The sequence below is a fragment of the Lissotriton helveticus genome, chromosome 1_1, assembly GCF_964261635.1.
Source record: "Lissotriton helveticus chromosome 1_1, aLisHel1.1, whole genome shotgun sequence".
In the NCBI taxonomy this organism is placed as follows: Eukaryota; Metazoa; Chordata; class Amphibia; order Caudata; family Salamandridae; genus Lissotriton; species Lissotriton helveticus.
In genome coordinates, this window is record NC_136057.1 from 1,862,047,110 (window position 1) to 1,862,073,880 (window position 26,771).

The 26,771-nt window shown below is 43.1% G+C and overlaps 1 protein-coding gene across 1 annotated transcript in view; it reads left to right on the forward strand.

Annotated features, from left to right (window-relative positions):
* Nucleotides 1-4,259: 4,259 nt before the first annotated feature.
* LOC144754069 (flavin-containing monooxygenase 5-like) overlaps nucleotides 4,260-26,771 on the forward strand; it is a 413,291-nt gene continuing 390,779 nt past the window's right edge. The window contains exon 1 of the mRNA XM_078641598.1: nucleotides 4,260-4,333. The gene's annotated coding sequence lies outside the window, so the exon portion shown is untranslated. The remainder of the gene's footprint in view (nucleotides 4,334-26,771) is intronic.

Sequence of the window (26,771 nt, forward strand, 5' to 3'; positions counted from 1 at the left end):
GAACTTCCTCCCCTTATCTATTAAATCCTCCCTCTCTCTCCTCTCCTTCAGAAAACATTTAAAAACCCATCTCTTCCCATCCCTCTGTTAGGTTGCTCTGTTCTCCGTTTTTTCTCCTACCCTGTCTAGCAGCGCCAGGAAGCTTCGGCGTTAGTGCGCTTTATAAATGGCACCTAATATAACATAACATAACCCCAGCCCATATGCAAATTTGCAAAGCTGGGAGCGAAGCAGGTGACCATAGAAGTCCCTTGTAACTGTCGAAACAGTTCAGCCTTAAACCAAAAATATTATATTGTAGACACCATTCCATCATTTGTAGGATCATTTCATTATGCTTGTAGAATTTGATCACCCTAGCTCTTAAAAAATGCTGCGTGGCTTTGAAGCCATCCCTGTGTCTAATACTTGTTTACAGGGAGGTCACATCTAATGCCATCATGATGAGCATATCGTCTTCCCACACTACATCAAAAATGATCTTCAGGAACTCAGTGGTATCTTTTATGTATGAAGGAAGGTTTCAAACTATAAGTTGTAAGAAATGATCTATGTAGATAAACGTATTCTCAAACAAACTATCATTAGCTGCAACTATGGGTCTCCCTGGAGGTGTAGTTTAATTTTTTGTGGATTTTCGGGATAAGGTAGAACACTGTTTTTTTTGGTTCCTCCTGCTTTAGAAAGTTCCATTCATCCCAGTTTAGCAAACTGTCATTCTTCCACTTGGTCAGTTGGATATAATACTTCACTTTCACTCTTCATACTCTGATTTGGCAATGCATGTATAACATTCTCTATCATTCAATTGCGAGTAGGCTTCTCTCATGTACATTGCCGTGCCCCAGAGAACTTCGTTACCCCCTTTATCAGACAACCATACTACACAGTCCTCTTGGTCACACCATTTTTTCACCACCTGTTTCAACTGTTTCTCTTGTCTTCCAGCTAATCTTGTCTTCACATACAGTTTCTTTTGTATTCTTTTTAATTCAGTGGACATAAAATCTGAGAATACCTCAATGCTGTCATTCATACTAGGATTGTGCAACGAAAAGCAGTATTGCCCCCTTCTCCTATATCGATACCTCCTGTTTCTAGCTGCTGTATCTCATTCTGTTCCGGAATATCCTCATTGACAGTATCCAAAGACAAAGCACACTTAAGCCCTGTGCATCTGCTACTTGTAGGTCATCTGTAGCAAGTTTCTCTATGGGTTCTGGTTGGCTAGTTTCTGGTTTCATTTTCAAAAACTGTCCTTAATTTCAATTTACGAATGAATTTATATAAATCCACCCTCGTGTGTGCTAGTTGAAATCTAAAACTGGACAAAAGGAGAGACCGGGGAAGGTACCCTCTCATCATCCTGGGTAAGTTCAATATTAGTTACGATAGTTTTATTTCTTTTTTTAATTGGGCGACTTAGTCTTGGTTTTCGTCCTTACTTATTTTCTCATTATTCTGTTTAATTTGGTCCAATAAATTGCTTCTCTCCAATTCGGCATGCTTAATTAGTATTACCCTCATTTTAATGGAGCTGTCTGTGTTACTTTCAACCCACTCTTTTCTTAAATCCGGATGTGGGTTTTTGTAGATGAGGCTGATCATAATTCGTAGCCCTCTGGAGATCTATCCGACCTCTATATATTTTTTCAGACAAACAGCATCCCGCCATATGGAAATGTCAGCCCTAGTTAACTTTACAGTCTCCTCAATTTACTTAGCAGCGTCCCCCCTAGCACTCTGCTGTCTCCCTGAGCGGTAGGTTCTCTCGGGTTCATTTCTGAAGAAAGCAGTGCCTCTGCAGGCTGCAGTCGTGACTCTTGCTGCCAACTCCACTGCTTCTGCCATCGCAAAAAATGATGTTCAAACTGCTTACGCTATTTTGTCAACACTTATTGCCCCGCTCCCGCCATATGTAGTGGTTTGTGTTCGGGCAGTCTTATGTGGCGGGGTTGGCGTTCTTCAACCCCACTCCAGCCTTCCCGACTCACCCGAATATCCGTGGATTAAGCAGGGGGCCGCCAGGTCCCCAAGTCAACTGGCTTCTGCGTAAAATAGCACACATGTACAGAACTATGGCAGTGCCTCCACCCTGCACCCCCCTGCCGTCCTCCGCCCTTTCTCTTTCTGCTGACAGCTGCAGAGGAACTGCTTCTGTGCTGCCAGAGGGAAAAAAATAATTAAAGGAATAATTAAAGGTTTCAGATTTTGGATGCGCCTCTGACAGGAGGTCACACCTTTTAACCTTACTCTGCTTTGCAGGATGACTAGACCTGCTTTGTCCAAAAAAACGAGACATGTATTTAAAATTAGGGGAGGCGTCAGGACACCGGAACTGTCCGGGGAAATCCTGGACGTCTGGTCACCCTAAAATGCTTGCTACAAATAAATTACGGAGTTGTGTAACAGAAGTACTTCATGACAGCAGGTTAGAGCTTCAGCGGGTCATATTTTTGTGTATGTGTTGAAGGGGAGAGGATGTTGGGGCATATTATCAAGGACTGGTGTTAAAGTTATCGCCGCTTGATAATATGCCCCGTGGTTCGTCGGCAACATTACCGACTTTGGTGCTGGAAACCAGCTGGAAACCAAGGTTCGAACCTCGGGGTCGCGTGACACCCATATCCTGTGATTCTGGGCAAATCACTTGGAGGCATATTACCAAGGAATAGCGATATTTATCACAAAATGCGCTTAGCGCATTTTTTTTTATCACTGCCTATCGCTGTATATGTTAGCGGAGAAAACATGCTATTAGCAACGTTTTTCTCCATTGTGCTAAAACTATCCAGCGATAGAGGCGAAATGCGTGAATATCGCTGAGAATACAGCGATATTCACGCATTCGCGACGAAATGCTCTTAGCCATATTATCCACCTTCCATTGGATAACATGGCTAAGAACTGGTCTGGGCAGGTGTTAGTATTATGAGATGTTCGCGTTTAGCGCAAATATTTCCATCGCTACGCCTGCCTTGCTAATAGGCGATAGCGATGTTAGCGACTGCTTTCAGTCGCTAACAGGTTGGGTACACCCACTTTGCATGTCATTAGCGATAAATATCGCTGACATGCAAGGCGGGCCCCAAACCGTTCGCTATCGCCTACAAGCTGTCGCTAACTACTGTTAGCGACAGCTTGCTAATAGGGCAATAGAATTTTCGCCGCTTAGTGGCCGAAAAAGGCCGCTAAAGCGGCGAAAATTGCCTATCGCCCCCCTTGATAATATGCCCCTTGAAATCCCCGTGCCTAAATGTGTCCTTGTGTAACATAACCGGTGCTCATGTACAGCGCTCCAGTACCGTCGGGTCGAGTTCGCGCTGTCGAAGTAGATTTCTTCTACCTCGCCCAGGTATGCTCACAAAGGAAGACCAGCAGTCGGAGGTACTAAATCTGCATTTTTTAAAAAGGACTTTGGTGTATTGTTTTTAAACTCCTTTTTTATCTGTCCACTGGTTTTTCTCAGGGCCTACATGTGACATCTCTTCCGGTGAAATCCAAGGTTTGTGCCCTTTTGCTTAGGCCCCCTGGGACATTTGGAAGTTAGCCCCACTTGGGTGTCCTAAATATCTTCTACAAAAATATCACGCCATTGGAATTAGAGTATAAGATCTATCTACACCCAGTGGGACATTTTTGTAAACAATTTTAGACACAGTGTTAATGTCTTTAGGTCAGCCGGGATTTCTGACTACATTAATCGGACATATAACCATGGACACATACAGAGTCACACACACACAAATACACATTACACACACACAAACACATACATGCTTACACAAGGGGTCGGATTGGCTTATAGGGCATTCAGACAGTGTCCAAAAGGTCAGTGTGTGGGCCATTTTATTTGCTCTTTGTGCGCCTGTTTTATGGTCTGCTGTGTCAGTTTGCCATGCCCGCTTCCATACCTTGCAAAACACTGAATGGATTTACAAGTTTAAAACTGCCCCGATTTGTAAACATGTAGGGGCAGATTTACAAGCCCCTTGTGCCACTTTTGCTCATTTTTAACATGGGAAAAGTGAGGTAAGGGTGGCGCAAGGAGTTTGTAAATAAACCCCGGACTTTTTTTAATTGGCTCTTTTACTAACACAAGCCACTTTTTCTAAGCCTATGTTCTGACCTTGTCCGACCCTGCGCGCGCACGCACGCACACGCACGCACGCCACACAGCTCATTAAAATCAATCCAGCTTAGATTTTTGGAGCCAGTATTTGAAGCCAGTTGAAAATGGGATGGGTTTGGCACATTCACCAGTTTATATAAGACAACGTTCACGGGAAAGCAGTCTGATTGCACTCAGTGGAAGGCCCTCCGCGCCGGACAGGTAAGGGTGTCTTATTGTCTTCCAGACATTATTCTGCAAAGTTTGATTTGTGCGACACAATTTTGTGCTGCATTAAGATTGTTGCATTTTATTATGTTGCGTTTTATTAGGCTGTTGTTGCCTTTTTTTTAAGCACCTCTACCAAACTCGGTGTAGTAATAAAACGAGCGAATGACCGGAATTGTGCACCCAGGGGCCCAAGGTAGATTTATTTCTTCAATTGTGATAGGCGCCAGTTCGTCATTTGTGGTTCACTTGAAAGCCATTTTTAATAGCCAGAAGCACCCGCGAGTGTCAGCTCAGCCTTTTCAAAAGGGGGCAAATGCCTTTTAAATTTATACAAGTGGCAGCACGTTGAACAGCCCGCAGCTCGGACTGTTCTTATCCATCCAATGTGGCAGTCCCATATCCAGTTTGGAGTTCGATGGCAGCCTCAAAGACGTTGGGGTGTTCTGAGAGCTGTACAGGAACCACACCTTTTATTATTTTAGTTTCTTCTGCCTGAAAAGATCTGTGTGTCGCCTGGATAACAATAAAAGCGCATATGGGGAGACGTTCAGAGGTCCTTCAAGGGCACCACCTCGACGTAAGAGAGCGGCGGTGACTCAGGGGTTGCAGAAATCAGAACCCGCCGTCTAAACGCAGGGAGTTGCAATACAATCGGGTGGTTAATGTTCTACACGATAATGTACAACGCTCTATGTACACAACCACACCTGGAGCATAGATGTTGGCATTACTTAGTTCAGCCAGAGCCAAAAACGTTCACCTTCCCTCTCCCTCTCTGCTTTGAAAGTTTTCCGAAATGTTGGTTACTTTTCAAAATACCGGGGAATACGTATCAGGAATGTCTCAGCGCTGCGCTGTGGCAAATTTTGCAGCATAGATTTTTGGAGACAGTAGAAACTGGGATGGGTTTGGCACATCCACGAGTTTTCATAAGTCAAAGTTCACGTGAAAGCAGTTTGAATACACTCAGTGGAAACCCTTAGTATTTGAATTATGTGGAGTCAGATTTTGTGTCTTACAATGTAATTATGTGATATGGTATTTTGTCTTGTGGAGTGTTCTGTAGTGGAGCTTATGTATGTGGTGTACTGTTGAATTTCATGGTATGGTGTTTAATAATGTGTTGTGAATTGGATATATGTAGTGTGTAGTGGAATTGTCGGGGTTACCCAATGCACTCAAAAACAGTAAATCACATGTTATGTAACAAACAATAGTCATGTACAAGAAACAAAGCAACAGAAAATAATAGGAATCTCCAGTGGGAGAGTAGTCCGATGGAGTCCTTTATTGTGTAAGACAGCCAGCCGACACGTGTTTCATCGCTATTGCGAATCCTCAGGGCTGAAAAAACAAATAAGTCACAATGGAGCATCCCATGTGCAACAGTACAATCACATTGATGCAGCATTACACGGTCTCAAACAAAATTACAATGCTTCCACTAGTGTGAAACATCAGCATTACACCTTGTTACTTCATTGTGCAACCAAACGCATTCGTGTCGAAAGTGCATCTACGGCGCCATCTCATAAATGTGCTGGTGACCAAGTGAGCATGTGAATCCATACAGCAGGTTCATTTAGACCTATAACTTATTGAAACGGCGCGGTCTCAAAAACTCTAGATAACACCATGCATAGTTAGTCCTCCTATATGCGAGTGCCACTGATCGTGAACGGTTCATTCTCACTGCGTCCAAAGTGATATGAAACAAAGTCACGTCAATTTGTGACTCTTAAGAAAAGAAAGCACATCCTTATATAGGGCTGTATCAGAACCAGAAGGTCTGTATATGTATACCAACAAATGACAAAAGGGAGGAAAAACCCATCAATATTAAATCCTATGTGTGAATGCTGGGGCAATGGGGAACGGAATGTATATAAGAGACAAATCCTATGAGGCTCACCGCACAGCTGGTGATAATTCGGACCCAGCCGGGCCCGAGACCGTCAATGTAGAATGAGCAGGGAAGTGACCTCCACACTATAAAGGGGTCAAACAATGTGGATAATGAAACGCACAAACGTAAAAATATTAAATCATACATAACAGCAAGTTGAGGCATCCAAAAAACCCAGAAAGTCTACATCCTAAAATCACAAGACTAAAAAAGTCTGAGGCTGTCTCAACATCATCTTATGTTCCTTCTGACAGCCCACCGCGTGAACCGGAGAGGGTAAAACCCTAAACAACAGATCACTGAACATAAAAGAACATGTTACTGGCACCACAACTAAGATTGAATATGACTTACCCCAGTGTGGGGTGACTGGAGAACAATCTTGGATTGTCATATAATTCGTTGACAAATACTGTAATCTTCTGATTATGCCGTGATGTGCAAGGATTTCATTCTAGTTGTGTTCTGTAACGTTTAAACATTTGATCCCATTAAGACAAAAGTGGTCGAAGTGTACAATCAGTAATAGAAACCATTTCATTGTCCGTTGTTCATCTTACCTAAAAGTGCATCACGCCTCAAAAGAACAGCCTGGAGTCGGGTACGACTTCAGTCGCTGCGAAGAGGACGCCAAATTCTGGGAAAGGATGTGATATGAGTGTATCAACATACAGTTCAAAATTCCTACAAAAAAAACAAAATAATGTCCGAAATAATACTGAAAGGAACTCTAGGATTCAAAACCGAGCGTTTACCTTAGTGACTATGTGTGCAGCGAAGGCGCGTACTCCTCGTTGGCCGTGTTCCTGTTTGGACACGTGACCCGGAAAATGGGCCCGTTATGAAGGACGTGCCACGGTGACGTATAGCGTTAGAACTAGAACGCTAACCCTTAAGAATCATGACTGTTAATAAGGAAATACAAGCAAAGCTTGTATTAAAGATCCCGATAGGTTACATAGAGTAGAAACCCTGGTGGTTGAGTGAGAAATAATCTTAACGTCGATATTGCCGATGCATCATTTCCCTGTTGCGATTGAAAACCGACGGGCCTCGGGAGGACGAAGGTGTCTCATGTAAATAAAAGCGAGTGAAAACCACGTGCAGGTCCCACTCATACGTGACTTAACTCCTTCGCTGCGGCGGCCATACCGCCGCAGCGCTAACGGTCGCGGGCGGGTGCGCGTCTCACCTGCGCTGGTGACAGAACCGTTCCGTCACGGCTCGCGGGTGAGCTGTGCTTGTGACGGAACCGTTCCGTCACGGTCGCGCCCGCTTAATGAAACCCGCCACGCAGGCATGAAATCAGCACCGCGCAGGCGCGGCGGCCGGGCCGTGACGGAACCGTTCCGTCATGAGCACAGCCCACCCGAGGGGCGTGACGGAACGGTTCCGTCAGTAGCATCGAAGGTGCTAATAAACCGTTAACATTAATGGTCAATAAACTCATACAAGTAAAAGGTATAAACTAAAACGGAGGCAAGTAACACATGATTACATCAATTTAAGCCACAGTTATGGCTTAAACTGAAACAGTTCTTGTGACTGTCATATCCTGGCATAAAGTTGCATGTGGAAAATGGTATATTTACATATTGTGGAGGCAAAAATTGCTATATCCAATTACATTCTTATGATTACTCAGTGCAATCATCCCGTGTTCAAATGAAACAAACTGTTATAGGAACATTCAGTGTGGATGTAAAGTCTCAAATTTGTCCATTCAGCAGAAAGAACGTTCATCATAGCAACATGACAATGGCAGGAAAGTGAAAGAAACAAGTCCAATGTACCTGTCACGCTAATAGGTGTTCAAGAAAGAGTAAAGCACCTAAACATCATTATGTGTTAACTTAATCACCCAAGAAGTACTGCATCTCCTGGTCATAATTTAGTCCGTGCTCAACTGTACGCAAGCGCATGATCCACATGGCTTCTGTGCGTCGTAGTTTGAGCTCTCGGTTCCCTCCTCTGACTCCTAATGGAACCATGTCAATGCCGAAAAATCTTACATGTGTATCGCTCTCTCCATTTTGGCAAGCTGCGTCATGTAGGGCCACAGGATATTTGGGGTCACATTTGTGTATTGCTCTGAAATGTTCAGTAATTCTGTCTTTGAGGGGTCTGATAGTGCTCCCCACATAGTACTTGCCACAGTTACATTCAATAATGTACACTACAAATTTCGTTGTGCAATTTATGTTGGTTTTGATGGTAAAAGACTCACCCCCTGGACCAGTGAAATACGTGGTGCCATGTTTAGCCCATCTGCACATAGTGCAGAAACCGCACTTATAGAATCCTACACTGTGTTGTGTCAACCAAGTTGTGGTGGTAGTATTGAGAGGAACAGTAGGACTCAGTTTAATCCTGAGTGTATTGCCTCTCCTGAAGGAAATTTGTGGTTTGTCAGAGATACAATTTCTAAGTGCCCTTTCCGATTTTAAGAGCCCCCAATGTTTGGTCAAGCTTTTACGTAACGTGCCATGGAGGGAATTGAAATCAGTAATTAACCTCACAGTCTCAGTTTGTGGTGCTGTGGAAGTGTGTGCCAATAAAGTGTTTAATCTTTTCACTTTCCCAAATCTTTTTACAGCTTTACGTATTACACTACCTGGGTAGCCTCTTGCAGAAAATTTGTCTTTCATACTGTCTAGACATTTCCTAAACTCAGAATCTTCACTGCAATTCCTTCTTGCCCTCAGAAATTCACCATAGAGTATTGCGTTAATTTGGTGTGGAGGATGTGAACTGGACGCATGCAGGATGGCATTGCATGCAGTGGACTTCCTGAAAAGCCTGCTCTGTAGACAGTTTGAGGAAACATAAAATTCCACATCAAGAAACTCAATGTTGGTCCTACTCCAATTCATTGTGAATTGTATTTCCCATGAGTTGTCATTCAAGTGTTTGAAAAAGTTGTTCAGAAGTTCTTCCGAACCTAACCATATCAAAATGCAACCATCAATATACCGACCCCAAAAAATAATGGAGTCGATATATTGAGCTCCTTTGCTACCCCAAATCAGATCAGACTCTAGTGTGCCCATAAACAGGTTCACAAAAGAGGGTGAAAATTTAGAACCCATGGCAACACCTCTTTTTTGACGATACCAAGTTTGGTCAAACATAAAAAAAAATGTTTTAACATTAATTCCATCATGGTGGATAACATGACAGTGTGTTGCCATAGAGAGGCTGATCTGTTGTGTAAGAGTTTGTTCACCTCCTGTAAACCCAGGTCCATGTTGATACTGGTGTACAATGACACTACATCCATTGTCACTAATAGTGAACCAGGTTGCCATTGAATGTCTGCCAAGGTACTTAAAATATGCTTAGTATCCTGTATATAGGATGGTAAATTTCTCACCAAGGGACAAATGAAAAGATCAACATATTCAGCTATTCTTTCTGTTGGACCCCCCGATTCCAGATACGATAGGTCTCCCTGGTGGAAAAGGAAGATTCTTATGTACTTTTGGTAAGGTATAGAGCCAGGGATAAGATGGACTGAAAACTTTCAAATAAAGATATTCATCATCATTAATTAATCCAGACTGTTTCCAAGTCAATAGCTTTGAGTTTATCTCCAGTGTAAGTGGACCCATGGGGTTATAGGTAAGGCGTTCGTAGCAAGAATTGTCTCCAAGTTGGTCAAGAATCTCTTGTCGGTAGTCAACGCGGTCCATCACCACCACGTTGCCACCTTTGTCTGCCTCTCTGATAGTGATTGACTCAGTGTCAATAAGTGTAGATAGGGCTAGCCTCTCTCCATGAGTAAGGTTGTCCCTATATTTAAACATTCTGTCTTTTCGCAGGTGATTAAGGTTGTCAAGATCTTCAATCACACGTTTGTGGAAATTATCTATAGCATTGCCACCAGGTAATGTAGGAATCCATCGGGATTTAGATTTAAGCCCACTGGCAATGCTATAATCAGATTCAATGTATAACTCCTCTAATAACCTGTCCATATCGAAAGGAGTATCCTCCATTTCAGTTAAAGACAAGAGAAGATGAGTTGTTTGTATGTCCTTTATTGATAACGCGTCAGTAGTAGCAAGTGAAGGAATATTCTTAGCCTCTCTATCCTTCTTTTCCATCCCAGAAAAATGTTTTTTTAGTTTAAGATTCCTCACAAATTTGAAGAGATCTATCTTTAATTTGCAAATATCCCCCGTGGCATAGGGGTTGAAATTAAGACCCTTACTTAGTAGTGAGATCATGTCAGGAGTGAGATGAAAAGAAGAGAGGTTAATAACCTGTACATCCCTGGCACTAGCCATGTTTAGTTCTTGTTGTTGCACCACCTCCTACTAGCTAGCCAGCATCCAGTGCGTTCACATTAGGCTGTGCACCCGGTTGTTTCTCTGACAATAAGCCTTTCGGGATCCCTACAGTGTAGTGGAATTGTGTTGTGGAGTGGAATTATGTGGTGTTAAATGGATTTCTGTGGAGTTGAATAGTGTGGCATGGAACTGTGTGGCACTGAGTGAAATTATGTTGAGTGTAATTATGTGGCATGGTGTGGAGTGTATTTATGTGGATTGTTGTTATATGGCATTAAGTGGATTAGTGTGCGGCGTATGTATGTGGTATTGAGTAGCGTGTAATTAGTTGGAGTTGAATTATGTGATGTGGTGTTATGTGGAATGTAATTATGTTGTGTGGTGTCGAATTGTGTGGCGCTGAATTGTGTGTTGTGCATTTGTGTGGCGCTGTGTTGAATTATGTAGAGTTGAATGCTTGTTGTCTATCTACAGAAGTCCTGAGGAAGCAGCCTTCATGAAAGGTAAAACTATGTTGTTTCTTGTTTCTGTTCTCCTACCACCATGAAACTGGCTAAAACGGTGTTAATTACCAGGGCAGTTTTTCTGCCTCTCCTACAAGAGTGTTGGAGTCATGAGAGGACTCCAGCTTCAGGCGGTTGGACTTATGCCCGCATTAAGTTTTAGTGTGGGCTCTGCTAGGGGAGGCAGGCCTGGTGATTAAAGGCAGCCTTTGGTCACTCCTTCTGGGCTGTGTTGAATGAGTCATGCGCTGTCTCAGTAGGCTCTATCTGGAAAGTTAAATCTGTTTGCCCTTCTTTGTTTATGCAAGGCTTCAGAGGCGGTGGCGCAAGCCGTCCAGAGCCCAGCCTGCCTTTGCTTCTGCTGACTTTGCTGATCTATTGACTTCGTGTGAAGCCTGCAGAGTGCTGAACCACGGTCACACTCATGAAGAGGAGCTGAGCAAATTGAATCCAGGCGGCATTAGTGCCAATATTGGCAACACTCACCATCCCCCTATACAGCAATCTCCTAGAGAAATAACCAAACAAGACTCCTTCTTTGTGGAGAAAACTGCTGCAGGTTTATTAGCATTACAATTATGCCAACATTGGTGGGTTATCTTACGGGCGATCCCAGGGCAGGCAGCCCCTCGCCGCCTGCCACCTGATGAGCCAAATTACACAGTGGCCCTGCCCAACGGTGTTTGCCATATTTTTGGGGAGGGAATACCCATCCCACTGGTGGACCAACAGCCCATCCCTTTGCTCATGCACCGTAAGGGGACGGAGCCTGCCAGACAACCCCCGGTTGCTCAGGTCCACACCCGCATGTAGGACTAACGGGGCGCCGTCGATCCTCCGGGGTCCAACACGAGGACCTCCCGGTGGATATTTGACCTTTGCACCCTTGTGCTCCTGCAGAGGGTACCCGTATGTACATTACTGCCTCTGGATCGACCTGTTACTCCGCCACAGCGCTGAGTGTGGCCACCAACACCCCAAGCCCCCCACCAAGATAGCCTTCATTACTTACACCCTGCTGTCTCTAAGGCCTCCCCCAGATCAAGTAAGAGCAGGTCCATACCCACTCTGGACAGGTGTACCCCATCTTCATCAAAACACCCTGTGGACTTTGTGTGCAGTAACCCATGATGGATGAAGCCAAACCCCCTTTGCTAAGTGAATTTCCTCATGGTGCTGTTAACCTTCCTGCGAGAGACCTCCATGGCTTCCCTTGATTGTGTGCCCTGCCACACACGCCGGGGGGTTATCTCAGACCACCATATCTCACAGGTCCACAGCTGGTTGCTAAACTTACACATGGTGACCGTCAATGCTTGAAGCAGTGCCCTTCTCCCAAGAGATGCCAGATTATTCCCCCCCCAGGTGTATAACCAGCACATTAGGAGGAGGAATCCCTCCCAAGACTCTGCTGCAGCTTCTAAAGCAAGCAGGTCCAGCGCATGCCTGGGTATCCTAGCCAAATAATGTCTACTCTGTTCAGTGAATTTACACATGGCGTGGTTAACTCTTTTGTGCGAGGCTTCCTGGCCTCCCTTGACCGGGCTCCTTGCCTCACTAAGCAAGGGGTCATCCTTGACCCCTATCTTACATGTCCCTCAATAGTTGCTATTTTATGCTTGGAGAACTTCATTTCTTACAGCAGTGCCTTCCTACCCAGGGAAGGCAACTCATTGCCTCTTAAATGTATGTCCCACTGTAAGGAGTGGAGACACCCCCCCACCCCGCCGGTCTGTGCCGCAGCTATCTTCAGCAAGCTGTTCCAGCGCTAGCTTAGGCCCTCGAACCGGATTAACTCAGTGGTGGAAACAACACCTTGTTGTGTGGCGTTTTACGCTCCAATTTAATTTTCCCTATTCATGCCCTTATATAGGTACAATTCACGTAACCCTTATATAGGCATAGAAATCAAGCCCTTATTTAGGCATAGCCCATGCTACCTAAATACAGGCATGGCTACTTCCATCCGTTCACCAAACATCACAACGATTTCTTGGAAAACCAGCTTAAGCCGTTAGGGACTTCCCCTTGCTTGAATATTGATTTCTCCAAGAACTCAGTTAGTTTTACAAACAACAACTATTCCCCAGGGGTTCATTCATGATGTTCATATGCCCGACTTTACGTCAACTATGGCATTCTAAAGGTATAAATATACCTTCATTTGCTATAGCAAGATACGGTGGTTCGGAGCAGTTTGAAGACCTACTTGCCCGACGCAGCTTGCTACAGCAAGTGCCGAAGGAAGCCGACTCTCCAGCTGACGCACTGATCAGGAAGCTGCCCTTCTCTGCCAAGAATCCAGCTCCAGTGTTTCCGGCTCCCCTTGCGGGGTGTTGGGAAATCGAGTCCCGAGACAGAGATACCAGAACTCCTTCATTCTAAAAATATGTGGAGCTGATTAGAACCTAGAGAAACCTTTGGTAGATTCTTGGAAAAAACAAAACCTATGCTAAATAATACTTACTTCTTCCCTCGTACTAGACTTAGGTTAGGTACATTGGGGTTGGCGTATTTTAGAAGCACCAGTTGAGTATTTTAGTCTGTTCTTCATGTATGTATTTTTATATGGCTTAGAAACCATACAATGCTCTTACAGTATTATTTCGAGGTAATGGAAGGTGACATCTGCACCTCGCTTAAAACGGCCAGTGACCAGTTTGCTCCTCTCACCAAATTCCCACGCACTAGACATAGTAACTCACACAGATGGTTCTCTAGTGCCCTTAAAGAACAAAAATTGAAGGTGCGTTAGCTAGAGCGGACCTGGAGACACAATTACTCCAACTCCGACAGACTGCTCTTTGTGGCAGCCCGCAAAGACTACAAAGGCGCAAGTCTCCTTGCCAAATCTGCACACATTTCTGACAGAATTCTTTCTGCTCACAATAAACTCAAAGAAATTTTTAAAATTATGAATGAGCACACCACGAATGACAGAACCCTCCTCACCCAGGTCCCAACCCAAGAGGCCTGTGATGCTCTGAACTCCTTTTTTATTGAAAAAATAGTCAAGATTAAGAAATCCATTCCTTCCCCGACCCCCTTGGGTTTACCAGACACCTCCCCCACTAATCACTTGTTCTTCACTCAGTTTCCTACTCTCAACCCTAATTCCCTGGCCGAGCTTGCGACCCGTGTTAAATCTGGGTCTCCTAATGATTGCTGCCCCCCTTCTGTCCTTCGGGACATCTGTCTCACTCTACCGGATTGCATACTCCCCTTGTTGAATGCTTCCCTTAACACCGGCACAGTCCCCAGCTGCTTTAAGGAGGCCATCCTGGTGCCATTGCTGAAGAAACCAGGTGTGGATCCTGCTGATCCCTCCAACTATCGTCCCATCTCCCTCTTGCCTTATCTATCCAAACTCCTTGAGGCGCATGTCACCCGATGGCTCTCCAATTTCATCGAGAGTTCCAGCTATCTTGAACCTAATCAAGCCGGCTTTAGGCCAGCCCATTCCACCGAGGCCATCATCTTGACAGTTTTGGATGCCTTAAGGGGGAATGCCGACAAAGGGTTACCCCAGGCCCTGATGTTATTAGATCTGTCGGCTGCCTTCGACACGGTGGACCATAACATTTTTCTCCACCATGTCGGACAGGCTGCCATTCAGGGCCCCGCCCTTAACTGGATCGAGTCTTTTCTCGCGGGCAGAGCTCAAGCTGTTCGCCTGGGCCCCTTTATGGCTGCCAGGGTACCCACGACCTGTGGAGTCCCCCAGGGCTCCTCTCTTTCCCCCCTTTTGTTTAATTTATACCTCCGGCCACTGATTCACTCGCTCAAGAGGTGGGACATTACAGTGTTCAACTATGCTGATGATTTGCAGGTCATCTTTCCTCTTGATTCCCCTGATGCTGCCAAAAGTTTTCAAGCAGTGATGACCCATATACAGGTATGGATGAACCATAATCTATTAAAATTAAACCCAGGGAAAATGGAGCTTATCCTCCCTGATAATAGCCCAGCACACTGGGGTCCCCAGTTTTGGCCCAAGGAACTGGGCTCCCCCCCTGCCCCGGCAAGCTCAGTGAAGAGCCTGGGGGTGGTTATCGATGCGGAGCTTTCTCTCAAGGCTCAGGTAGATGGTGTGATTTCCTCCAGCATGTTTCAACTACGTAAAATCCGCAAAATAGCTCACCTACTACTGCACGCGGCATTGGTCCAGGTTGTGATCTCTCTGGTATTATCCCGCCTTGACTTTTTGAACGCTTTATACCATGGACTCCCACAATCATTGCTCCGCCGGCTCCAAATTATACAAAACCAGGCACCCAGACTCATCCATAAAATTCAAAAGTGGCAATCAGCGAAGCCACTATTGCGCAAACTTCATTGGTTGCCAGTGGAGCAAAGGCGGCTTTCAAGATTGGCTGCCTTGCCTTTAAGGCTCTCCATTGCACTAGCCCTGAGTTCCTTAAAACACTGATCATGCGGCACCGTCCGGTGCGTAATCTTCGCTCGGCTCATCTCCACCTGCTGGTCGCCCCTGCAGTTAAACTTAAAACATTTGGTGGCCGTAGGTTCGCCCAATTGGTCCCTAAGTTATGGAATCCTCTTCCCTTGTCAGTCAAGTCAAGCTGCTCCTTACTGAATTTCAGGAAATCCTTGAAGACCCGGCTTTTCACTCTAATTGATTAATCCGCCTTAGCAATTCGTGCACTCTTTCTTTCAGCGCCAGGAAACGTATGGTGTCAGTGCGCTCTACAAATCTCACTTAAGATAAGATAAGATAAGATTTCATATTATTGTTTACGCTGTACGCATTATTCTTTGCATTCTGTCTAACGATTGTAGCAGTTCACCTCTCTTGCATGAGAGAGAAGACTGTTCAATAAATCTTTTAATGAAAACGCCCGTCTCTATTTCTCTGCAACTCTGTAGAAACGAAGCATGCACGATTGACTGGGTAAAATAGTTATCTATTGTTTCCACGACTCTGAGAGATATATTCTTATTCTTGGGAAACTAAGTTGTCATGTTTATGCTGTTGTCAGAAACTAATCCCTTCTTGTGAATTCGAGAAAGTTTCTAGTGACCTCTGAGCTAGCTGGCACTCACTATTAAGTTTATTATATTCGATAGAGACCTATTGACATAAGTCCTACGTAAAATCTATAGGATATATTATTCCAATGCGCAGAGCCTATTGGGAATAAAGGAACTACACTACATGGCGCCCAACGTTTGGCAAGGCACTAATTTAACGCTAGATAATAAAGTAACTCAGTCGTGCTTTTCTCAGAGACCCCTTTTTCCGTAATACTCCAATAGACGTCTGGAGTGGGTAAAAGGATAATATCCGCCATAGCTGAGTAGGACGATAAATCCTATGTATTAGTTTTGGTTTGTTCATCGTTGAAGTATGCAGTGTTCCAAAATATTGTGCACCTTATCTTTGTTTCCTTGAAATTTGCTCTGCAAATTTTTCAGTCAACAAAATTACGGATAGCGACACCGATAACGGTGGAGCTGCAGCTGATCCGGTAGCTTTTAACATAACAGGTTTACAAGAAACCGACGAGGATGCTATAATCATTCCTCCAAATTTAAGGACAGCCATCACTATAAAACCTATAAAAAATGGCCTATCAGCAAGAGGTGGTAGGGCAGTTTTTGTGAAAGAGGCACATTAATATCACCAGACAGAGGTATTCTATTCGTGGATAGTCTTCCCTGAAGCAGATCCAAGAACACATGTGTTTCACTTCTACAAAGAAGATGAGCCACCAACGGAATACATTCCTTTCTTAGATATTGAAATTCCACTAACTTACCAAGAGCATGCGCTCTGGTTTAAAGGCGCCCTAAAACATATAAATCACATTACCAGGCTCGGTCTACTAGGTAGACCAGGAGCAACATGGCCGGTATTAGCCAGCTATACTCCACATCCTGAAATTAATGTAATGACGGATGTGGAACTACGAGCTCAACTAAAAGAGCTAATCAAAATCTATAGACAATTGGTTAAATATGTCAGGCAGACTTTCACAGTCCAACCAGCAATACCAATTCCACAGCATCCCACCACCCCCCTACCAGGGGAACACAAATAAAATTACACCACAGACTTTACATTCGGTCGTTGGTAAAAAACCTGCAAAACGGGAACAAATTCCATTCTGGATAGCTCAAAAAATGACTCAGATCGAGGCAGTATTTCCTAATACTACCCCTCATGAGAAGCACAGAATTTTAACAATCTGTTTACCAATGGGGATCGCACCACACCTGGAGGACTGCGACACTTGGGGTACAGTCTTTGATGCAATTTACACTAAAACACATGGTGTTCCGTCTATGGCAGTAATACCAGACGTCCTGAAATAGATTCAAAATTAATACAGGGCAGAGCCTGCTTTAAATTTAGGTATGAAATTACTGAAAGATTTCAAACAGGTCTCAACAATAATATTAGCTAATATTAAAGGTGAAGCAGCATCCGTGGCGATTCGCCAAAAGTTAAGGGAATTTGATGTAACTGAGCAACCACAAGAACTGGCCAGAATAATTGAAAACCAGTAAAACCCCAACTGTCTGAAAGTTCTGAAAAGGTCTTTACTAAAAACACTCCTACTTCTATGAAGAAGAAGTGGGAAAATAGCAAATAAACTTATAAAGAGAAGCGTTCTCAATCCCGAGGTAGGTCTCCTCAAAAGGAGCCCTCTGAAAGGAGGTACAACCTCAGGAATAGGGATAATTTGAGAAAACCTGATAGATATCAAGATACTGATACACGTTCCTCTCGTACCTTTTAGACTTCGTCACAGAAATCCGCAAGAAGAGGACGGTCAAAACAAAAGGAAGAACGCGTGAAGTCCAAAGATGATCAATACGTTCAGAAAAATAAGAAAACTCAATTCACCATAAAGAAGGTAGCAGGTCTAAAAATCAGACATGCTGAGGATCTTGAGGACACAACTCAAGAACGGGGAATGGGCTCAAACGATGTTGGACAGCGCAGCAGAAGTCACCATAGCTCGCAAGAACTTGAAGGATCATCTGGAGACAGTGGACTTGAATGAGTTCATTCAAGTTGAAACTGCAGATACCAGGGTTAGTTGTCCACATAAGTTATATGAAATAACACTCCGGATGGAGGGGGACATATCAAGAAAAGTGAGAGCACTCTTTTGGAAGCGACTTTCAAAGGGTTATGACATTTGTCTAGCTGAACAGGACTGGCCACCACAATTTATCAGGGTGTGCCCACATGGCGAAGACATCATTATGCCAGCCTTCTCCAACCACATTCCAATTCATTTAAAATATACTTATCCCAGGAAATGGGCAGTAGCCCAGGCTCCTGCATTATATAAAAATCATGTAGGATGGGATGAGGAGTCTCCTCACCATAAAAATCCAGTTAAAAATCAACCAACTGCACTAAGGCAGTACCCAGTTAAGCAAGAAGCTCAAAATACAGGTCAGGGAGATCTTAGATCAACTTGAATACCAAGGGTTGATTGAAACATGCACCTCGTTCATGAACAATCCTTTGTTTCCTGTATCCAAACCAGACAATACGTATCGTCTAGTATTGGATTACAGACATCTAAACTCTTGTTGCAAAACTTTTGCAGTACAAAATGCACACAGCGCTGCATTAATGAATAACATAGTGCGTAAAAAGTATAAAACCACATTAGATATTTCTAACATTTTTTTCTGTCAAAACATTGCACCAGAAAGTAGGTATTTGACCGCTTTCTCAATTATGGGGACACAGGGTCAATTCTGTCGTCTCCCACAGGGATTCAAGAATAGTCCTTGATTATTCTCAGCAAGGGTAACAGAGTTACTACAAACCTATGATGATGATGCATCATTATATGTGGATGACATCTATCTAACAGACGATGACCTGGATAGGCACTTGAACAGGGTGAACACCATTATATTGGGATTCGCCCCTGAGGGTATAAAATCAATATTAAGAAATTAGGAATTGCCAACCTCAACGTCCTATTACTAGGATATGAACTTTCAAGTAAAGACAAAAGCCTGGCAGCAAACTTTCTAGAGAAATTTGTGCTGCTCCAACCTCCAAAAACGCAAAAAAACTTACTGTCAATTCTAGGTTTCCTGAATTTCGGAAGAACATACATTCTAAATTACCCAGAAAGGGTTAAACCTCTCTACGAACTAATCAAACCTGATTTCAGAACAGTTAATTGTACACAAAAACACACAGAAATTTTGCGTTCATTGCAAACAGACATGTTAGCAACAAAACATTTGCAAACACTCGTAAGCGTATGCAACTTAGTGATCCAAATCATTCCAGGACAATGCGGATTCACGTACTTAACTTTTAACGAAGGTGAAAAAGTACCAATAGCTTACAAATCACACTTGTACACACAGGCAGAAATGAAATTCACTGCAACAGAAAAAATTCTGACAGCGGTTCAAACTGAAGTAGCAAACGAGAGAGCCTTATCACAGGGTAAGCGCATTATGGTCGTTACACCTGTACCTGCCTTAGAGGTAGTGACAAAAGCGAGCATTCCAAATGCTAAAGCTCTACACAACCGAGATGGATACCATGGGTCATTTCTCTTGCTGCCACAGTCATTGAATACGTTTTTGACCCATATTTGAAAACACAAGCATTTCTACAATACGAACAAGAATGTCCTCTGCCTACTGAAATTCTGCCTCTTGATCAGTATGAATGTATAATTTACACTGACAAATCAGCTCAACCCACTACGGTGGGTAAACAAGCCAATAGTGCTACGTGCGCGATTGTTAAAGGTCTTTGGAGCGATGGCAAATTCCGACCAATGATCACTAAAACTCAGTCTCTAGGAGATTGTACAGCTCAGCGAGCTGAACTACAAGCATTCAAGATGGCGCTTGAAAATACGGACTGCGAATTCCCAACACTCATAGTGTGCGATTCGTATTATTGTGTTCAATCTTACAATGAATACTTGCAAAACCGGGTTCAGAACGGTTACAAAGCTGCAAAAGTTGGCACAATCAAGCATAAGTTGCTTTGGGAACAAGTAGTTCAGTTACGACAAAGACTACAAAACACTCACGTGATACATACACTGAGTCATCAACGTGATGGCATTCACGTTGCAGGGAATTCATTGGCTAATTCCAAACATGGAACATAGATTAGGACTAATTTTAGCAGCACATGAAGAGCTCGCCTCTGCACACGCAGGTGTTTCCGCTACAGTGTCATTATTAAAACAGAGATACTGGTGGCCACGCATGAGGAAAGCAACCAGAAACTATGTTTTGAAATGTGAAATCTGCCAAAAGATGAAAGTCTCTACAGTGAAACGTCCTGCGCAGACGCCCCTGTTCATTTCGGATAAACCATTAGCTTGCATTTACCTGGATCACTGCGTCCCTTACAGAGGGATGGTAACTATAAATATATCATGTCCTCAGTGGATTCGTGTTCAAGGTTCATTTGAATGTGGCCTCAGCGCTCGGCTGACGCTCAAACTGTTAAAAAAGATTTGCGAGTCTTTATCGGCACATACGTAGTCGGCAAGCTACCTTCTGACCAGGATCCTGTGTTTAGCTCTCGAGCTTACAAGGAGGCCATGGCCAGTTTGGGCTTTGCATTGCAGTACTCTAGTCCATTCCATCCTGATGGAAATTTGGTAGTGGAGAGAAAAAACGAGACATAAAGCAATCTATAAGAGCTAGGGTATTAGGCTTGGGTGACGGGTGGGTCAAACATCTAATAAGTGTCCAACGTAGTCTTAACAATCTGCCAAGAAGTTCTCTAGGGTATATCACTCCATATGAACTCCTTTTTGGGACCAGAATGTTAATTTCAGATCTCGATTGTCAGACTTCGGTGGTCGACCAAAAACCCTTTGATATCAAAGACCACTTGGCTGTTTTACAGCACTTAAATGAAATAAGAACGTGTTCCTGAAGCCAGCAACCACTGAAGAGAAATCAACCTTCCCAGCAAGGCCTGTCTGGGTTCCTAAGCTTGGGAATCTAGTCAGAGAAAAGATTGCAGACAAGAAGGAATTTGGGCCTTTTTACAGACAACCAGTACTTGTCCTAGCAATCCACGGATTAAGAACAGTATTACTGCCGCCCCTTGCTGGTAAAAAGGAGAACAGGTTCGTGTCCATCGACCTGGTCAAACCACATCATGTGGCCGATCTTAAGCAGTAGGCCAAGTGGACTCCACCAATGTAGCAGACACCATAATCTGGCTACTATCCAAGAGGTTCAGACTAAGAGACTCATCACCTTTGAAGAATCTACAGTGCGAAAAGAAGGACTATGCAAGAAAGCTATGGAACTTGTACCTCGAGACCCAATTAACAGTTCATCAAGAAACACCTGTCTACAATAAAATAGAATGTGACTATACAAATGTATCAAGTGATCAAGTGGTTCCAGCGATTTCAACAAATCCTGATGCAATCCCAACAATTGACAGAACTGCCTCTGGCTATTTCATTAACTTTGATACGTTTTCCAAGGATCCCAGCGAACCTGAAATGACTCCAGTAAAAAGAACTTTCAAAGAACAAGCAAATGACTTTTTTCATCATCTGGAAAAGACTTACCTAATCTTGTTTCACCATGGATTGAACTTTGGATTGTGTTGGGTCTGCTTTTTCTTCTACTTTGGTTGACTCTGGTAATAACTTTGGGAATGATGATAAACAGAAGATATGTTAAAAAGGACACAGCAAGTAAGAACATCAACTTACTACTCAAGCCACACAAATCATCTCATCGTGACCAAAGAGACTTATCATCAGTGAACATCACAGCCGTTCCTATACCAGGGGGTATGGCTTGGCACAGAACTGATTATGACATTTTTCGCCCTGCGGAGCTGTTGAAGATTCCACACCAGTTCAAGATTTCCTTGAATGACTTTGTTTCATCTAGTACCTTTTCTGATGATTGGGTCTTCGAAACTGTTAATAATATGATGTCAGACTTAGAAATGTCTGCAAAGTTTACAAATCATGAATACTTAGAAGGTTCATCAGATTATGAATAAATGTATTGTTATAATCACTATGGTCATCATTTCTTGCACAAATCTGAAAATCCTAGAAATGTACTCATGTATAACCAATGGGAACTTTGTCCTACGCCACCAAAGGGTAGCTCAAAAACATTTTTGGGAACATTTCCATACTTTTCAAGTTTTAATACTTCAGATCCAGAATCATTTTACTTTAAGAATGTTAATAAGACAGGAATGTAAAGTATGCTTACTAATATCAAACACATTTATTCTGCAGCCTTTTATTCTCAGCTGTCTTCACTAGGTTTTGACTTTTGGAAAGACAACATTGAGACAAAAACTGTCTGGGGTACAAAAGACTGGCAAGTGCAGGGATAAGAAGCATTATTTAGAGCCTGCATTATCCCAGAGCAAATTATGTTTTTGAATGACACTGTCCAACAGACATCTTGTCTTGGGTTAGCCAAGATAAAAGACCTAAACAATCCATCCACACCTACACCTACACCTGATAGCAGTAACACTTCAGAGGGGGAGGTCGACGTGCATACTATTGTGCATCACAACAGAGCAGATCCAGATTGGAGAAAATGGTAAATGTGGCCCACAGACACAAACAACTGTCAAGATAGATTCCTGAATAAAACATGGGGGTTCACATTCACTAGGCCAGTTCTGAGATATGTTCAGAGACAGCATCCAGGAATAGTAACAACCTACAGTGTAGGGAAACGGTGCCTTGACTGGTTACACAGATCTACACTCAAGGATGTAAAACAACACTTATCTTTACTTGAAGATGGCACTGATCTTAGGGACTTCTTGCAAGCACCTACTAAACTGCATCATAAATGTTTAATATATGCCGGTATCTATGCTGCTTATAATGAAGCATGGAAGATTACCTAAGCAGAGACTGCAGAACGAATACGAGAAATTGATCATATTAATTTAGAGAAAACTCTCTCTGTAGTTGAGAATGGGTTAACGACTCTGTCGTCCAGAATATATTCTTTGGACAGCATATTATCCTCTGCCATAGACATAATGGAACAGGGCTTGGTAATGTTGCAACATGGTCAGTCGCAATTACGTTCTATCATGCTATTAGGCTGGACGTTACAAAACCTTCATTTAGGCTATGTACCTTGGCGTTTAATCAATACTATGTCACTGTTTTCGAATTCAATCTCACTGATAAACAGATCAAACTGGCACAGAGGGGATTAGACTATAAGGTGCTGAGCATTGAAAAACTGGAAAGATTGCCATTTACAGTCGCTGAAAAACCAGCCATTGACTGGATAATACACAGAACAATCACTCTGCCGGTTACAATTTTCCATTTTCAGTATTGCCTAAAACATATACCTGCAGGCACATATGAAAGGTTGGGTAAAGAATACATCAAGACATCCTGGGAATTACCATACACACACAGATGTTGGAGTGGGTGGAAAGAAGTGTTTCTTAGTGGTAAAAATTGTGAAAACGCACTAAGCGGTTCTCTCTTTTTCAGGGTATTAATTTACATGGGGCCTGCGATGGTTCCTCTAACAACTTATCCTGCCACCTGCAAGGTTCACCAGCTGTGATGATTAATGCCATTTTTGGACAGATTTCTAATTGAAGTTACCTCATGTTGAACGATCACAGCTACTGTGGCATGTTGCCAAGTTTACCCTATCTCGTAACTGTGTCTGCTAGGGTCACTTGCTGTATGCAAGTATTGGTTCCAAAAACCAAGACAGACCTGGAGTTTCCGTTATGGCCTTCACTGAACATCTCTTCTTTACAAATTGATACTTTAAGCATAATGAAAGCCATTCTTTTACAAAAAACTGTGCCACTGACCTTGGCCAAAGAGACCTATGATCTGCAAGTAGCAAGGACTTCTGCAGAGATACATGCCCTCTTAACTACAAACTGCCCTATACATTTCTCAGAAATGTTAAGTTGTACCGTAAACATGTCTGATATGAGTGGTATTGTACATGTATTTAATACAGTTTTTTCGGGACTGTTAGCACCCTTTGAAGCAGTCCTAGGAATATTTTCAAACTTTGTGCATTATGTGTTTGGCGCATTGCCTCTCATTTTAGGACTGGCTGCATGGATGCTATTTTTCACCCAAATCACCATGGAGACAACTCTACTGGCAATGAAGTGTCGTGAGCGCATCGTCCAAATTTTGGGATTAACTCATTTAAGAGAATTAAATACCACATGATTTCTGTCATTCAGACCAATTTGGCAAGATTGCATCTTACCTGTTCTTCGCTGCCTGCTATGCAGAGAAGAATGTGTGTTAGACATTGGCACAAATTAATCTACTTACAGTAGAACTATTCATAGAGAACTAGAATTATTTGAAAACTTCCAGAGACAATATTTGACCTAGTCCACATTCATACAGTTTATGTAATCCGCTATGAAATGGTTTCAGCTTTTCTTTTCTGTATTTATGAGCCATTTCATAAATGTATATTTTCATGATTTATTCAGACAGCATTTACAAATGTGAACATATATGCTTAGAATGAAACATTGCTTTAAATGCGCACAGCACAATGCTCTTTTCGTATACATCCAGTACCAATGCATTTTTACGTATTTTGGGTGGGTTTTAACACATCATGTTTAGATATTTTTTAACATGTTTAGAACTTAGTAAGGTCGTACATATGAAAGTGGAGTGGGTGTTGTGTGGTGTTTTAGGCTCTGATTGAATTTTTCCGATTCATGCCCTTATATAGGTACAATTCACGTTGCCCTTATAAAGGCATAGAAAGCAAGCCCTTATTTGGGCATAGCCCATGCTACCCAAATACAGGCATGGCTACTTCCATCCGTTCACCAAACGTCCTAACGATTTCTTGGAGAACCAGCTTAAGCCGTTATGGACTTCCCCTTGCTTGAATATTGATTTCTCCAAGAACTCACTTAGTTTTACAATGAACAACTATTCCCCAGGGGTTCATTCATGACGTTCATATCCCTGACTTTATGTCAACTATGGCATTCCTAAACACCTTCAAGGTATAAATATACCTTCACTTGCTATAGCAAGATACGGTGGTTCTGAGCAGTTAGAAGACCTACTTGCCCGAAGCAGCTCGCTACAGCAAGTGCCAAAGGAAGCCGACTCTCCAGCTGACGCACTGATCAGAAAGCTGCCCTTCTCTGCCAAGAATGCAGCTCCAGTGTTTCTGACTCCCCTTGCGGGGTGTTGGGAAATAGAGTCCCGAGACAGAGATACCAGACCTCCTTCATTCTAAAAAGGTGTGGAGCTGATTAGAGCCTAGAGAAACCTTTGGTAGATTCTTGGCAAAAACAAAACCTATGCTAAACAATACTTACTTCTTCCCTCGTACTAGACTTAGGTTAGGTACATTGGGGTAGGCATATTTTAGAAGAACCAGTTGAGTATTTTAGACTGTTATTTATGTATGTATTTTTATATGGCTTAGAAACCACACAATGCTCTTACAGTATTATTTAATATTACTGTTTACGCTGTACGCATTATACTTTGCATTCTGTCTAACGATTGTAGCAGTTCACCTCTCTTGCATGAGAAAGAAGACTGTTCAATAAATCTCTCTATTTCTCTGCAACTCTGTAGAAATGAAGCATGCACGATTGACTAAGTAAAATAGTTATCTATTGTTTCCATGACTCAGAGATATATTCTTATTCTTGGGAAACAAAGTTGTCATGTTTATGAGCTTGTCAGAAACAAATCCCTTCTTAATAATTCGAGAAAGTTTCTAGTGACCTCTGAGCTAGCTGGCACTCACTATTAAGTTTAGTATATTCCATAGAGACCTATTGACATAAGTCCTATGTCAAATCTATAGGATATATTATTCCAATGCGCAGAGCCTATTGGGAATCTAGGAACTACACTACAACATATCTCCAATTCCTGCATTCCGCCCCTTGTGCCACCCTGAAGACGCACGAAAGGCCATATACCCAACTATAGATCCAGGCAAAATAAATAAATGCTGGGTTGCTTAACACCCTTAATTGAGCACTGCACACCTTTCTATACCCTCCAGTTTGCCCTAAGCCTATTTAACTACATCCTGCTTGCTCGAGCCCCTCTCCAGGTCCAGCAAACCTGTCCATGCTCCCTCTGGATGAGGGTAGGCCTCTTTAACTACATCCAGCTGATACCCGGGCCTCTTCCCGGTTCAGCAAACAAGTCCAATCCCACTTTTAGCAATATTTATAAATTATTTATTTATTTATTTATTTTATTTGTGTATTTTATAAAGCGCGCAGCGGCCCCAATGGGGCATCCCGGCGCTGAAAAGCTCTGACGACAGGAGGGCTAAGGTCGGGAAAACCAAACTAGGAGGAAAAGAGAAGGGTTTTCGGGGATTTACGGAATACCGGTTCTGCTTGGCAGGTGCAAAGAGCTAGCGGGAGCTTGTTCCAGTGGTGAGTGGCACAGACCGCGAAGGTTTTTCCACCTGCACGGGAACGTTTAAATCGGGGAGTTTCCAGGAGAAGTAGGGAGTTGGGGCGTAGTGACCTGGATTTGACGTAAGGACGTAGGGTGGTTTTCAGATGGGCCGACCCATTGCCTTTAGATGCACGGAAGGCCAGCGTCATTGCTTTGAAGACGCATCTTTTCGCAATGGGTAGCCAGTGAAGTTTACGGAGATGTGGAGAGATATGGTGTCTGGCGGGGATTCTCTCCACCAGCCGAGCAGCAGCATTTTGGACCGTCTGT